Source organism: Centroberyx affinis, unplaced genomic scaffold (assembly GCF_046629955.1).
Source record: "Centroberyx affinis isolate AG114_WGS23_722 - 3 ecotype Tasmania unplaced genomic scaffold, CSIRO-AGI_Caff_v1 ptg002507l_1, whole genome shotgun sequence".
NCBI lineage: Eukaryota > Metazoa > Chordata > Actinopteri > Beryciformes > Berycidae > Centroberyx > Centroberyx affinis.
Window position 1 is genome coordinate 26,652 of NW_027280729.1, and position 15,226 is coordinate 41,877.

Here is a 15,226-nt window from a genome sequence, read left to right on the forward strand (position 1 = left end):
GATACCGATTTCACCAGTCAGCCTGTCTCTGTTTGACACTGGTGAAAATAAAACGACAACGTGATTATGTAGGTATCTACACATACAGCAATCATTAATCAGACACTTGCTGGGTGAGATTCTCTTAACAACAGTGTTAAGCCGTGAGCTAGCTAAATAACTAGCTGGCTAGCTAGTACATAGCTGCCCTCATAGTCGCCAGATGTATGAAGAAGCGTACAGCTTAAACCCTTTATCCAGTTCGGTCGTGGGAGTCATGGAGGTCAACTTGCATATATGATATACATTGGAAATGCTCATATTTGGCAGCTTCCGAAGACACTGTGAATAAAACAACGCCATATCCACACGTAACTGGTACAACAACAAGCTTTCGGTAAAGCGAAACTGAACCGGAAACTAGTAAATCAGTTTTTAACAGAATGCGGAAGTAAGTTGGGCATAACCCCTATTTCACATGCCGAGCAGTGCCCCTGAGTGCTCTCATTTGTTGTTTTCTTTTGGGGCTATCAATCTAACCACATTTAAATTATGAAATTACAAAGGTTCTGCCTGCATTGTGATTTTGTATTTTTCCCAGTATCATGTGCAACCTACTACGAAGCAGTCAGAAGGAACTACACATCTGTGCTGCCTCAGAACCTGGGGGAGAGGGTGCAGCAGGCTCAGAAGAAGAAGGCTCGACAGAGGAGACAACAAGTAAGTTGTTATATAACATTCTGTATATTTACATGCACACTAATTATTTTATTATATCTGGTTTAAAGCTTGGGTAGTAATCCCTCCATTCAGGAAGTGGAGGGATTACTAGCATTAGAGAAGGAACTCTATTAGAATGTTAACATCTCCCCGCTCCCTCCCTGCTAAAACCAAATCCCGCCTCCAAATCTCCCGTGAACCGTTCCTGATTGATTGAGGTGGTAAGCCAGATGTGTTCAGATTGGATTGATATGAACGGTCCGCGAGTTTAAACCAATGAAAAGTTACCTACCCTAGCTTTAAGACAGGTAAGCACAATGCAATCAACCATCATAGATTATTCACCAACCATTTTTTTATTGTTGGATTTATACGTCATCATCTGATTTGTTTTGGTGTTTTGATTTTGTGCATGCAGGACCTGTAGTACAGTGGCCATTTTAGCACATCCTGAGCCGCTTTTGTCATTCGTAGATCTATTTGGCAAATTTAGGTGGACTTGTGTCAGGTTTAGCTGTCCTTTGTAGTGTTAGATGGAGTTGTATCGGAATTTAGATGTACTTTGTCGAACTTAGACAGCGCTCATCTGCAATGGAGGGCAGTCCCAGCATTACAATCAAGCGCTTCCAATCCTTCATCACACAGTGTTGCAACCGGACTGAAAGGAACCAGTTTCAGGTTAAAACAAAAGCATTTTTAACAAACTGTACAGCAATTCCGATAAATCTGATTCATATTTGGATCTTCCAGCTATCTGCCACAAGTATCACAGCCATATCTTGATAATATATGATTTGTCAGAAAAGCATCGGCGAACAAGTTCATGATTTAGGTAACAAGAGATTGTCTGTTTGGGTAATGAAAAACTACTCTAATTTGTACTCTAGCCTAACTGTAATTTCTATGTTTGTTGCCATCATGCTTTTATTTTAAAAGCACATCCACTAAAACAGACATTTTCCATTTGCTCACTTGGCCATTAGCTTGTTCGATCATTCTGTAGTTGCTTACTTTAGCCAGAAATAATCTGTACTAGTTAAAGGTAACCGCTAACCTTAGACAATATGACAGAGCAGTAGCCATCTGCCATCCGGTTAAATCAACAATAACAACTTTTTTTTCCAAAAAGAATCATACCACATTATCAAGATAAGGCTGTGATACTTGTGGCAGATAGCTGGAAGATCCAAATATGAATCAGATTTATCGGAATCGCTGTACAGTATATTAAAAATGCTTTTGTCTTTACCCGAAACCTTTCAGTCTGGAAGCAGCACACCGTGTGATGAAGAATTGGAAGCGCTTGATTGTAACGAGGGACTGCCCTCCATTGCAGACGAGTGGCATCTAAGTTTGACAAAGTACATCTAAATCCGATAATAATTTCATAATTTTATGTCTCCATAGCTCCTTGAGGCCCGGGCTACTGTTTTGAGGGAGGAGGAGAACGAGTTGTGGGAAGGTGTAACCCAGGAGCTGATGAGCGACGAGGATGATGATCATGATGGAGCTGGAAGGAAGACATGGCGAGTGAGGAGACCAGCGTTTAGAGGCGCGGAGCTCTCAGCACTGTGCCAGAGGTTGCAGCTCCGCCTTGAGAGTGACGCGGTATACATGGCAACTCACACAACTAGAGTCCTCTCTGAAGAACTCCCTGACAGATCACCACCTGTGCGTAGAATCAACCCTGTTCTAAATATTTTACAAAGACTATAATGTTCTTTATTGTTAATCCCTTTTGTTTTTTAGTAGGATTGGTAGTAATATTTGTCTAAAAATGGCAGACAGTAAAGTTTAAAATAAAGTTTAATGCTAGTTTGTTGACGCGTTAAGGAATGTACATCCACTGAATTTACAATAAACATGGACATAATTAAAAGATTGTGTGCAATTCATAAATGATGCTTTTAAATGTACTTTTTAACAGCTGATTCTGAATTCCTGTTGTAGCATATTCAAAACCAAATAGTCAGTTTTCAAGATTTGTGAGAAAGGGACTGTATTTCCAAGTATACCATGTTTCTTGTGTGCTTTTAGGACAGGGGTTCTTAAAGGTTTCATAATCCCAAATAAATGGGAACCTCATCTGCATCATCTAATGTTTACATCTTCTTGAACTTATCCAGTGTTGTATCTTGTTAGCTAAAAACATTTAAAAGGTATTTTGGTTTTATAGGCTATTACATAGCCTACAGCAGTGATTCTCAACCTTTTCCATATCAAGGATCCCTAATTTAGTCCATATTATTGCTAGAACAGTCATTCTTCTGCATTCTCTAATTGTGTTAACTTCTTGTAAATGAAATAATGCTGAAGTTTAACAATTCATCAATTTGCTGGGGACCCCCTGGAACCCCCTCAAGGACCCCTGGTGGTCCCCGGACCCCACGTTGAGAACCACTGGCCGGGAAGAGGGGGGCTGCTCGGAGGGGGGGAGGAGGGGGGCTGCTCAGGCGAGCCCTGTGTTCCACGGACTTTTCTGACAATATACATTGATGTGGGGGGGGGGGATTATCGGCCTTTTCCGGACGTGTTTGGACCATGTGTGCAGGTGCGCGGAGATTCCCGGTGAGTGTACAGTGATATCCGGTCATTTGCGACGATATACGGGAGTGCGCTGACATTTAACGAGGCGTGCACAGTGACAGAAATCTCCGGCCACAAAAGTTGTGCGTATCTCCTGGCACGTTGCCAGACATGTCCGGACACAGTGCGTTTCCGTACGTGTGTACAGAGATGTACAGGACGGAAACGTAACTTTTCGTCCAGTGTACCTTTTTAGACATCTTAGTGGAGTGGCTACTGGATACTATCACTTAAACTACATTCAGCATGGCACAGTGTGTCTCCTGTGATCTTACCATCTCTAAGCTGAAATCGGACATTTCTCGCCTGAGAGACGAACTTGAGGAGAAGGATAAGTTGATCCTGGGGTTTTCCACCGTTGCAGCAACCCAGTCAAAACATCTTTCCATCCTGGGCCCAGCTAGCAGCAATGCTCCGATAGAGTCCCGCCAGCCTCACTCTCCGGTCTGTGGGAATAATGATACAACTCTTCCGTGGTCAGGCTCAATGGCAGCTGGTGGTGACCTAGCCTCTGCATCCGTTCTACACCTGAGAGAGGACATCTGGCCAAGCCTCGGTGCAAAACCAAAGTTTCAATCCTGCTCCACTCCATCCATGCCTGGGCCTTGGAGCCTAGTGAAGGGTAGAGGGTCCCGTGGCTCTTTCGCTGCTCGTCCCCGCACCTCTGGAGTCTTGAGACTTGAAAACAAGTTCCAGGCTTTGGAAAACTTAGGCTGTCCACCTTCTCCGACTCCAAATGGATGCTCGTCCTCTGGCCCAGGTGCCACTCTGGATGTCCGCCCCTCACCGGCAGCTGCAGTGAGGGCTTCCCCGTCAACGGTATCCACCAAGCCCGCAACAAGTGTCCGCTCACACCGAAGGAAGCCGGGGCGACACCTAACCCCCACGGTTCCCCCCTCTGGACCCATACTGGCGCTTGCCCCTACGTCATCTGAGCCGGACAGGCCTCCAAGCAACACTCCCCGGAGACGCCGCCCCCCCGCTGTTCTGGTGGTCGGATCATCCATCGTTCGTCATGTATCGCTTTCTAAAGCAAAAACTCTCTGCTTCCCAGGAGCCAGAGTTCAGGACATCACCGATGCCGTTCCAAAATGTACTCAAGATCATCCCTCCATCTCTACAGTCGTCGCACACGTCGGATTAAACGATATAAAATCACAACAATCCGAGAAACTCAAAGATGACTTCCTTCGCCTTATGGATGTGCTACAAGCGACAGGCAAACAATATGTCATCTCCGGCCCTTTCTCCCCCCCATGCTTTGGTGATGTTAATTTCAGCCGCCTACGCCAGCTCCATATCTGGCTGAAAGCTTACTGCAATGCCAAAAACGTAATTTATGTGGACAATTTCACTTCTTTTCATAATAGAACTGAGCTTTTTAAATCTGACCGCCTTCACCCAAATTACAGGGGGTCTTCTCTGCTTGCTATGAACATTGATCTTGCTGTACAATCTCTCAAGTGGGAACCAGCCACCTCTGTGCCTGATAACTCTGTGTCTCATCCCCCCTCTGATTGATATCAATTAAGTCCAAGCCTCCCAGTTTGTCAGGTTTTGGTACCCGCTCAGGCCTTCTCCCTCCAGTCTAGGCTTGGGCTGTCACTTATTTCTAATCTGATCCCTTTATTCCCCAAGGTTGAACAATATATTATTCCTTCGATCATTCCTACTCGAATCACTGTTAGAGACCCTATTCATTTTTCAAATCGTTCTGTTACTGCCTCTAATTTAATTACAATCCCCCTCCAACAGCCTTGTATTGCTACTTCTGATCCCACTCCAAACACTCCATTTAACCCACTTACCTTTAAGAACAGACACGGCCTAGGGATAATTCATTTAAATATTAGAAGTTTACTTCAGAAGTTAGATCATGTAAATATATTAGTTCTGCAGACTGATCCTGATATCTTGGTACTGAGTGAAACTTGGCTGAAAAAGAGTGTCAATGACCTGGATGTAGCTCTAAAGAACTACAATTTATATAGAATAGACAGAATTGGAAGGGGAGGTGGGGTGGTTATATATGTTAAATCAGGTTTCTCTGTAACAATTCTAAATGCTGTGACCATACCAAAATGTTTTGAATTTCTTGCTCTAAAGGTTCAGTTAGGGCCTAATACAGTAATTGTGGTAGGGGTCTATAGACCCCCATCTGCTGATACAAACTCCATTGACAAAATAGCAGATCTACTCTCTCAGTATTCCGGTGTCGAATTCATTGTTGTGGGTGATTTTAATCTGAACTGGCTGAATAATACATCTGATTATCTCAAGGAGGTTAGAAGTAACCTCAACCTATCCCAGCTAATTACAGAACCCACTAGGCCAAATTTGAAAGATGACTCTAGGTCTACCCTAATTGACCTCATCTTTTCCAATAGGATTGATAAAATTATTGCCTGTGGTGTCTTTGAGCTAGGAATTAGTGATCATTGCCCTATAGCATGTATTAGAAATACTTGGCTAAAGAAAACAAAATCTCACACGGTTACAAAGAGAAATCTAAGACATTTTAGTGACCAAGCCTTTTTAACTGATGTTTTCCATAGCGACATACATTATATCTGAAATCCCAGATGTTGAAATGGCACTGGATTTTTTCACAAAAACCCTTATTTCAGTCATTAACAAACATGCACCATTCAAAAAGTTTAGAATAAAAGACAGATTAACCCCTTGGTTTTCACCCGAATTATCAGCTTTATTTAAGGAAAGGAACAGAGCCTGGTCACTTGCCAGACACTCTGGGGATCCATCCCATTGGTCATCATTTAGACAGCTTAGAAATAAATGCACATCATCTGTGAGAAATGCCAAATCTAATTATTACTTAGACTTAATTACTAGCTCCTATTGAAACCCTGCAAAATTTTGGAGAGCAGTAAACTCAAACAGAAATAAAACCACTATTTCCCTACCTGCACATATTAAATGTGGCGACTCTGTGATTTCAGAACAGAAAGAGGTCTGCCAAGCTCTAAATAGGCACTTTGCAGATGCTGGGCATTTATTTGAGAAGGATTACACAGGGCCCCCTCTCATTAATATTAATAACGATTGTGCATGTAGCATGAACCATGTCTCTCAGTTTAACTTTCAGCCGTTCTCTGCTAGTGATGTATTTGAAGCATTACAAGCCATTACTCCTGTTGAACCAGGAGTTCAACAGGAGAAGATAAATTGGATCCTTTTTTTCTAAGAGTGTCCGCTCCACTTATTACTGAGCAATTAACACATATATTTAATCTTTCTATCACAACAGGAATATTTCCTAGTGTTTGGAAATCAGCCCATGTAACTCCATTACATAAAGGAGGTGATAGAAATGATCTAGATAATTACAGACCAATCTCCAAATTATCTTGTCTAGCAAAAATCCTGGAATCTTTGGTAAATAACCAACTCAAGGCATTTCTTTCAAGTCACTCTGTATTAAGTACGCACCAATCTGGATTTAGAGCTAACCACAGCACTATTTCAGCTATTACATTAGTTACAAATAATATAGTTTCCGCTCTAGACAATAAGAAACACTGTGCTGCCCTTTTTATAGATCTGTCAAAAGCTTTTGATACAGTTGATCATCCTTTGCTCTTGCAAAGGTTATGCAGTATTGGCTTTGATGGAAAAGCTTGTGATTGGTTTCAGAGTTATTTGTTTGAGAGACTTCAGTGTGTAAAGTCGGGAAGTGTCCAGTCTGAGTTCTTGCCAGTAACAAAAGGTGTTCCACAAGGTTCAATTTTGGGTCCTGTCCTCTTCACCATTTATATAAATGATATTGTCTCTTCATTGAGTGGCTGTCAGGTCCATCTTTATGCTGATGACACCATTGTATATTGTATTGCTGATTCTGTACAACTAGCCATTGAGAACCTGCAGCTTTCCTTTAATGCTCTGCAAGATGCTCTTATCAATCTTAAACTGGTACTTAATGCAAATAAAACAAAATTCATGCTGTTTACTAGAGCCAGAAATATTGATCACAATTGTATGCATATATCCACTGCGAATGGATCTAACATTGCGAGAGTTACTGAATATAAATATCTTGGCATCTGGCTTGATGAGAAATTTACTTTTAAATACCATATAGACAATCTTGTCAGCAAACTGCGTCAAAAAATTGGCTTCTTTTACAGAAACAGAACCGGCATCCCTATGAATAGCAGAAAGAGGATTGTTGAGGCAGTCTTCCTATCAGTGTTGGATTATGGGGATGTAATTTACAGAAATGCTGCTCTTTCCACCCTTAAACCCCTAGACACGGTTTATCATTCTGCCCTCAGATTTATTACTGGTGATAGCTATGGTACTCACCATTGTACTCTCTACAATAAGGTGGGTTGGTCTTCTCTGGCAGAGAGGCGTAATAAACATTGGTATTTGTTTATATATAAAGCCCTCGTTGGAAAGCTACCACCCTACATTTCAATGTTGTTGGACTGGAACCTTGGACCCTATCAAACTCGCTCAAATGACTTGCTTATGCTTAAGGTCCCCCAAGCACGGTCTAAATTTGGACAATCAGCCTTTTATTTTAGTGCTCCTAATTCCTGGAATGATCTTCAACACACACTAAAAACCAATACTCTACTAACCTATGGACAATTTAAAACCATGATCACAAACCTCCCTGCCTCAATGTGTAACTGTTTTAATTGATTTTCTTTATTGTCATCTATGTCTTGTCCTATTTATTTAATACTTTGAACTTGTTTGTAACTCGACATCATTGTAAATGAGGGCAACCTCAATGGTTATTCGAGTTTAAATAAAGGTTTGAAATGAAATGAAAGTGGGTTTAAAAATCTCCAGGGGTCCACACACCCATTCTCCCCCATGAAGATTGACAGAGAACTGGACATTTTGGAAGGAGTTGAGGATCTGGGGCTAGAGCGGTCCAGAACAGGGTCCACGGCACAGTTTGAATCCCCCCCAAAGAATAAGATGGTGCGTATCCAGGTTTGGGAGAGAGGACAATAACTTGTCCATAAAATTGACATCATCCCAATTGGGGGCATAAACATTCACTAAAAGAACTGGGGTCTGGTATACAAAACGTGTTTCTACTGAATGTAAAAAAGACTTGTTGTAAAATGTGATGAGTAACTGTGATCTCGGGGTGAGTCAGGTCGGTAGATGTGATGTTGCTCTCGGATGTCTGTTAGAACACGAATGACGGAGCTTTGGGATGGTTACTGTTATTTATTGTTGGCAGACAGTTTGTATCAGATGTAAATTAACATAAACATCATATCAAATAATAATGATAATTACAATTGTCGTGGAAATCTGTTAAAACACTGGACACATATGTAACAGAGTTGTTTTTACATGTATAATTACACTAAACCTATTTGTATACCTGACAGTTTTCTTTTACCTCCACTTCTGCTGTCATGCTACAGTATGTACAGTAAGAGCCCCACCTCCTGCACCCCTCCTTCTCCTAGCCCCATAAACTTCCTGTCCCCCCTTCACCTCTCCCCTTTTGCTGTGTTCCCCTATGGGAGAGGTGGGTGTCATTTTTCCTCCCGTATTATCGCCATCCATCTTATAATTTCTTATCATCCATATTTCTATTTTTGTGATCCATAATGTCATAAAGTCTGGATGCATCTATTAGTTTATAGATTGACATTTATTGGCCATTATATAAAGTTGTATTTAATTTACGAAATCTGCTAGCTAAAAACTCAATGAGTTAAGCTAACATCCCTTTATTTTCCGTCATTAATTTCATTTGTGTAGGAGCTGGAGTGACATATTCACAGGGAGGATTTGTTTTGTTTTATCTCATGTCAGGTATGTTTACTGTGTTTTATTTTATATATATATTTTTAAGTTTAGCAGTACCGCAGTATGTTTGTATAGCGTCATGCGGTAGTTTAGGCCACAATCCTGTGGTGACGTTAGCTCCCCCTTTTGCTGTGTTCCCCTATGGGAGAGGAGCTGGAGTGACATATTCACAGGGAGGATTTGTTTTGTTTTATCTCATGTCAGAATAAACGGACGTCAGGTCCAAAGACATCCTGGTTTTGGGTCCCTCACTCACCTACAACACAACGCAGAAATTCACCGGTTACACTTGGTGCCGTGACCCGTCAGATCGCCGACCAGCGCTTGCCTGGTCCCCGGGGTTCTGCTGCCTGACGTCGCTGCTCTGCGCTGTCTGTCCATCGGCTCCACTGCTCTCCATCTGCGCCAAGAACGGTTGGACAGCCACGTTTTGGGTGCCCTTCCGACCCGTCAGATCGCCGACCGCAGCTTGCCTGGTTCCCGGAGTTCTGCTGCCTGACGTCACCGTTCTCCACTGTCTCTCCATCGGCGCCAAGAACGGCTGGACAGCCACACAGCCGTTCGACCCGTCGGATCGCCGACCGCAGCTTGCCTGGTTCCCGGGGCTCTGCTGCCTGACGTCGCTGCTCTCCACGGTCTCTCCATCGGCTCCACTACTCTCCGGCTGCACACCTGCATTTATACCGCTCCATGCGCTTAGGAGCGCGAGGTATATTGAGTCTAATTAAATCGCCAAAGGGGCCATTCTATTGGCTGGCTGTTAATTGGGCTTCCTTGCCCTTGTGTTTATATGTGTATATATATTTATATATATACACATATATATTTATATATTTTTGATAGGATAAAAGTTATCTGGTGAATTCTATGCTACTGTATTCAGTCTTATTGCGTTCATATTTTCATCTGGGTATTGGGAAATGTGTTGAATGCATATGAGTTTTTGAATGTGTTTTGCTGACATACTTACTCATTCTGGGTTTTCAGCTCTGCTCTAAAAGGTTACATTTGTTAACTGTTGCATTTGTTTAGCTGTTTTCTGATTTTTATTTATGATAATTTTTCCAGTTATAATCTTTCTTTGCATTTTCATGGTTATATACTGATCTTAAGAGATGTCTGCTGGGGATACTTTCAGCCTGAGTGATATGTCTAACCCAGTTGGTAGTATGGGGCTAAGTTACGGGGCTGGGAGGGGGCGGGGTGTGTTATCATTTTGTCATGGGAGGGGTAGGCCTGTAGGTCCTGTATTAAGTGAGGATGAGAACACAGTTAATCAGTCAGTGTTGGGTTCACCTGTGGGTCCTACAGCCAGTTCTACACCCATTACACACACTACCCCTCAACCTGTTCAAGTCATTACTACTGAAGCATTTGGTGGTATTATTGCTGATTTGGCCAAACAGATTGGTGAAACCGTCACTGCCAGTTTGCACACCATGCACCAGCCCAGTGGTAGCCAGTCCCAGTCTCCGCCTGTCCAGTCTCCAGGGTTTGCTGAAGCTTCACAGCTGAAAGTAGTGGTGCAGCCTGATACAAAGCCCCCACCATTCTTCAGAGGTGATCAGTCTGACAAGTTTTCCATACATGAGTGGGAAGACATGATGAGGAGCTATGTCACCAGGATGAACTGTAGTTCACACAGTGAGATGTTCGAGCTGGTAATGAGCCGTCTCACCTGTAAAGCGAGGGATATCGTCAAATTGTCACTCCGCAGTCATTCTGAGTTGAGCCCTAGTGAACGTCCCACAGCTGTCTTTGATATCTTGAAACGTAACTTCAGCGAGCTCACATATTCCAGCATGCCAATGAGAGACTTTTATAGCACTGTCCCGAAGGCTGGTGAGACTGTGATGGATTACTGGATCCGTCTCAATAAGGCCATTGATGCAGCTGATGAGTGCCTCCGTAGGCGGGGTAGGTGTGTTGAGGACCCCAGTGCTGAGGTTGTGATGATGTTCATCTCTCACTGTCCCGATCCCAACCTTGCCATGTCATTCCAGTTTAAGCCTGCTGACAAGTGGACTGCAGCTGAGGTCCAAGAACGGCTGGATAGCCACATGCATAGTGTGAGGAATGCCACTGCTCATGTCCAGCATACTGTCAGTGTGTCAGCCTGCAGCCAGGGCATGAATGTTGTCTCTCCACCATCTCATGGCAGTGTACCTCAGCCTCTGCTATCATCTTCAGAGGCAAGTCATCTCCTGCCTCCCTCTGGGTCCGCCACTGCTCTTGGTGGTTGGCTACATCCGACCCCTCCTGTGGTTAACCAGCCTTCTCCTCCAGTAATGCCAGTTTCTCAGACTGCTCCTGCATCCACCAATCCGGCTGCTGAGCCCGGCCTTCAACAAGTGGTCGCTATGTTTGAGAAGGTCCTCACGCTGTGCACTGCGACCCTTGCCACGGCTGGCCAGACACGCCCTCGTCAGTCCCAGCACTCAGGCAACCAGTCCAGTCCTTCATGCAGAGTGTGTGGCACTAAGGAACATTCCACCTACGTGCACTGCAGGCTTGACAGGCTATGTCGTCACTGCCTTCGCCGTGGTCACTTTAAGGGTGAGTGTCCATTCTCCTCCCAGCCCCCGGCCATGTCAGTGCCTTCTCCCTCTGCTGCTCCTTTAAACTAGCCAGCCCATGTGATGAGAGGGGTAGCATGGGCAACTCTGGAGTAACCCTCGCTGGAGAACCTGATTTGCAGTCTGTATATGTCAACAGCTGCAGTAAGCTTCCAGATGACAAGACAGTTATCTTTGTGGGGTCACAGAGAGTGGAGGGAGCGAGTGAGTTGTTTTATGCTCCTGTATCAGTCGGTGGCCAGTCTACTTTGGAGGGAATGCTTGATTCAGGAAGTATGTCATGCACGCTTAGTGAAGAGGCAGAGTCAAAGCTGAAAAGTGCTGGTGTTCTCCCAAGTCCTCAGCCTGTGCCTGAAAGAGTCGTGCTTGTTGGTTGCGGTGGCCTTGTTACGCAGCCTAAGTGCATTTATGACTTGGATATTGATGTCTATGGATTCAAATTTATCGTCCCAACCTTTGTTGTTCCTGGTCAGAGAGATGAGCTTATCATCGGGAGCAATGTCATTAGGCCCATCATACAGAGGATGAAGTCCACAGAGAAATACTGGGAGCTTATCTCCTCCAGTACCAACGACCCCAACTGTGAGCAGTTTCTCCAACTACTCAGCTGCATCTCCCGTTGGTCGGGCCCTGAGCAGCCCAGTAAGATTGGGACTGTAAGACTGAGGCAGGCTGTTACTCTCCTTCCCCGCCAGGAGTATGTGGTGTGGGGGAAGCTGCCAAGCACTGCTCATGTGTCACCAGGGAGTACTGTCATTGTTGAGCCAACTTCAGCCCGCTCAGCACCTAAGAACATCCTTGTGGGGCGTGTCGTGACTCCTATGTGGGGGGATCGCTGGGTTCCCATGAAGGTTCTTAACCCCACACAGACTCCTGTGACGCTGCGCCGCAATGCCAAGCTGGCTGATGTCTCTCCGTGTCTTGCTCTTGAGGACCTGCCAATCACCCAGGGGCTGTGCAGACCTCAGGATGACGTTGCTTCAACCCCCACTTCTCCGCAAACTGTGTCTGATCCCATACAGCTGCTGAAAGACTGTGGATTGGGAGATGTCAACATTGAGGGCTGTGAGGTGTCTGGCAGTTGGAAAAAGAGGATGGCTGAGCTTGTGTTGACCTATCAAGATGTGTTCTCCAGAGACAAGCTGGACTGTGGAGAGGCCAAAGATTTTGTCCACCGCATCCACCTCTCTGATGACCAACCTTTTCGGTTGCCTTACCGCCGAGTCCCTCCTGCACATTATCATAAGTTGAGAGAGGTGCTGTCTGAGATGGAGATGAAGGGCATCATTAGCAAGTCAATCAGCGAGTATGCTTCACCACTGGTCATGGTCTGGAAGAAATCGGGTGACCTGAGGATCTGCACCGACTTTCGCTGGCTCAATGCCAAGACCATCAAGGATGCTCACCCGCTGCCCCATCAAGCTGACTGTCTTGCCGCTTTGGGTGGGAATGCCCTCTTCAGTACCATGGATCTGACATCGGGGTTCTACAACATCCCCCTCCATGAGTCTGACAGGCGGTACACAGCCTTCACAACACCCTTGGGCCTGTATGAGTACAACAGGCTCCCCCAAGGCCTGTGCAACAGTCCAGCATCCTTCATGCGAATGATGTTCAGCATTTTCGGTGACCTCAACTTTTCCAGCCTCCTTTGCTACCTGGATGACCTGCTTGTTTTTGCGCCGTCTGAAGAGGAAGCTCTGAAGCGTCTGGAGCTGGTGTTCTCTCGCCTGAGGGCCAACAACCTGAAGCTAGCACAGAAGAAGTGCCACTTTCTCCGCAAGTCTGTGAGGTTCCTGGGGCATGTAGTGGACAGTAGCGGTGTCTCAGTCGACCAGGAAAAAGTGGAAGTCATCGCGAGCTTCAAAAGGGAGGACCTTATGAACACTGACGGTTGCACTCCATCTCAGCGGAAGGTCAGATCTTTCCTTGGAATGGTTCTATACTACCAGCACTTTATTCCTCCATGCTCCTCCATTGCTAAGCCCCTCTTTTCCCTGACTGCGGGCCAGAAGCGGAAGGTTAAGGGTGCTGGTGGCCGTAAGAGGGCTGGAACATTCCGTGAGCTGACACCAATGGACTGGACTCCTGCTTGTGATAAAGCATTTGAGGATTTGAAGAGTGCTCTCCTCAACAGTGTAGTGCTAGGCCACCCGGACTTTGACAGGCCTTTCATCCTTTCCACCGATGCCTCTCTTGATGGTCTGGGCGCAGTCTTATCCCAAGTCCCTGCTGGTGAGGAGAAGGCTAGGCCCATAGCTTTCGCGAGCAAATCTCTCAGTCGCAGCCAGTCTAACTACCCTGCCCATAGACTGGAGTTCCTGGCTCTGAAATGGTCTGTGTGTGATAAGTTCAGTCATTGGCTTAAGGGTCATAAGTTCACCGTCTGGACTGATAACAACCCTCTCACATACATCTTGACCAAACCGAAGCTTGACGCCTGCGAACAGCGTTGGGTCTCGAAGCTTGCTCCATACTCCTTCGAGATCAAGCATGTCCCGGGCAGGTTGAATGTTGTGGCGGATGCCCTCAGTAGGGAACCCTTTGTGAAGCCTCTGAGCCAACGTCTCCTGTCAGAGCCATATTCCAAGCTGCTGGAGCAGGTGTGTGACATAGGGGATGGATGTGTGCAGGATGCCTTCCGTCTGACGTGCCAGCCTCAGTCATTGGGGAGTGCCTCTCCGCCTACAGCCACTGATGTGTCCATGTCTGAGGATGAAGTCTCCTCCCTCCTTTCTGCTCATGATGACTGGGACTCAGCTCCGACACAGCGTGCCGCTTTGCTAGCCAGCCATCTGAGCAGTTTGACTCCTCCTGGTCAAGACTTGTTCCCCTCGCTGTCTTTGGTCGATCTGCAATCCCGTCAGCAACAGGATCCTGTCATCTCCAGGGTGATGTTCTATGTTGTCAGAAAGCGCAGGCCCTCCAGACGTGAACGTTGTAACGAGTCCCACCATACCCTGAGAGTCCTGAAACAGTGGGAGAAGCTCACACTCTTGAATGGTGTCCTCTACAGAGTTATCAGAGACCCGTTGACCAAGCACAAGAGGTTCCAGTTTGTCCTACCTGAGTTCTTGAAGTCAGAGGCATTGTCTGGTGTTCATGATCAAGCAGGCCACCAGGGTCAACCCCGCACACTCTCTCTCGCCCGTCAGCGCTTCTTCTGGTATGATATGGAGAAGGATGTGCGCAACCACGTCAGAAACTGCCACAGGTGTATCCACAGCAAGAATCCAGAGCCTGCTGCAAGAGCCCCACTGGAGAGCATTAAGACCTCTGCCCCACTGGAACTTGTGTGCATTGATTTCTGGTCTGCTGAAAACAACAACAACAAGTCTGTGGATGTGTTAGTAATCACTGACCATTTCACCAAGTTGGCACATGCTTTCCCCTGTCAAGACCAGACAGCCAAGAAAGTAGCAAAGAAGGTCTGGGACAACTTCTTTTGCATCTATGGCTTCCCTCAGCGTCTCCACTCTGACCAGGGGGCTAATTTTGAGAGTGAGCTGCTTGCAGAGCTTCTGGTGCTGGCAGGTGTCGACAAGTCCCGGACCTCCCCC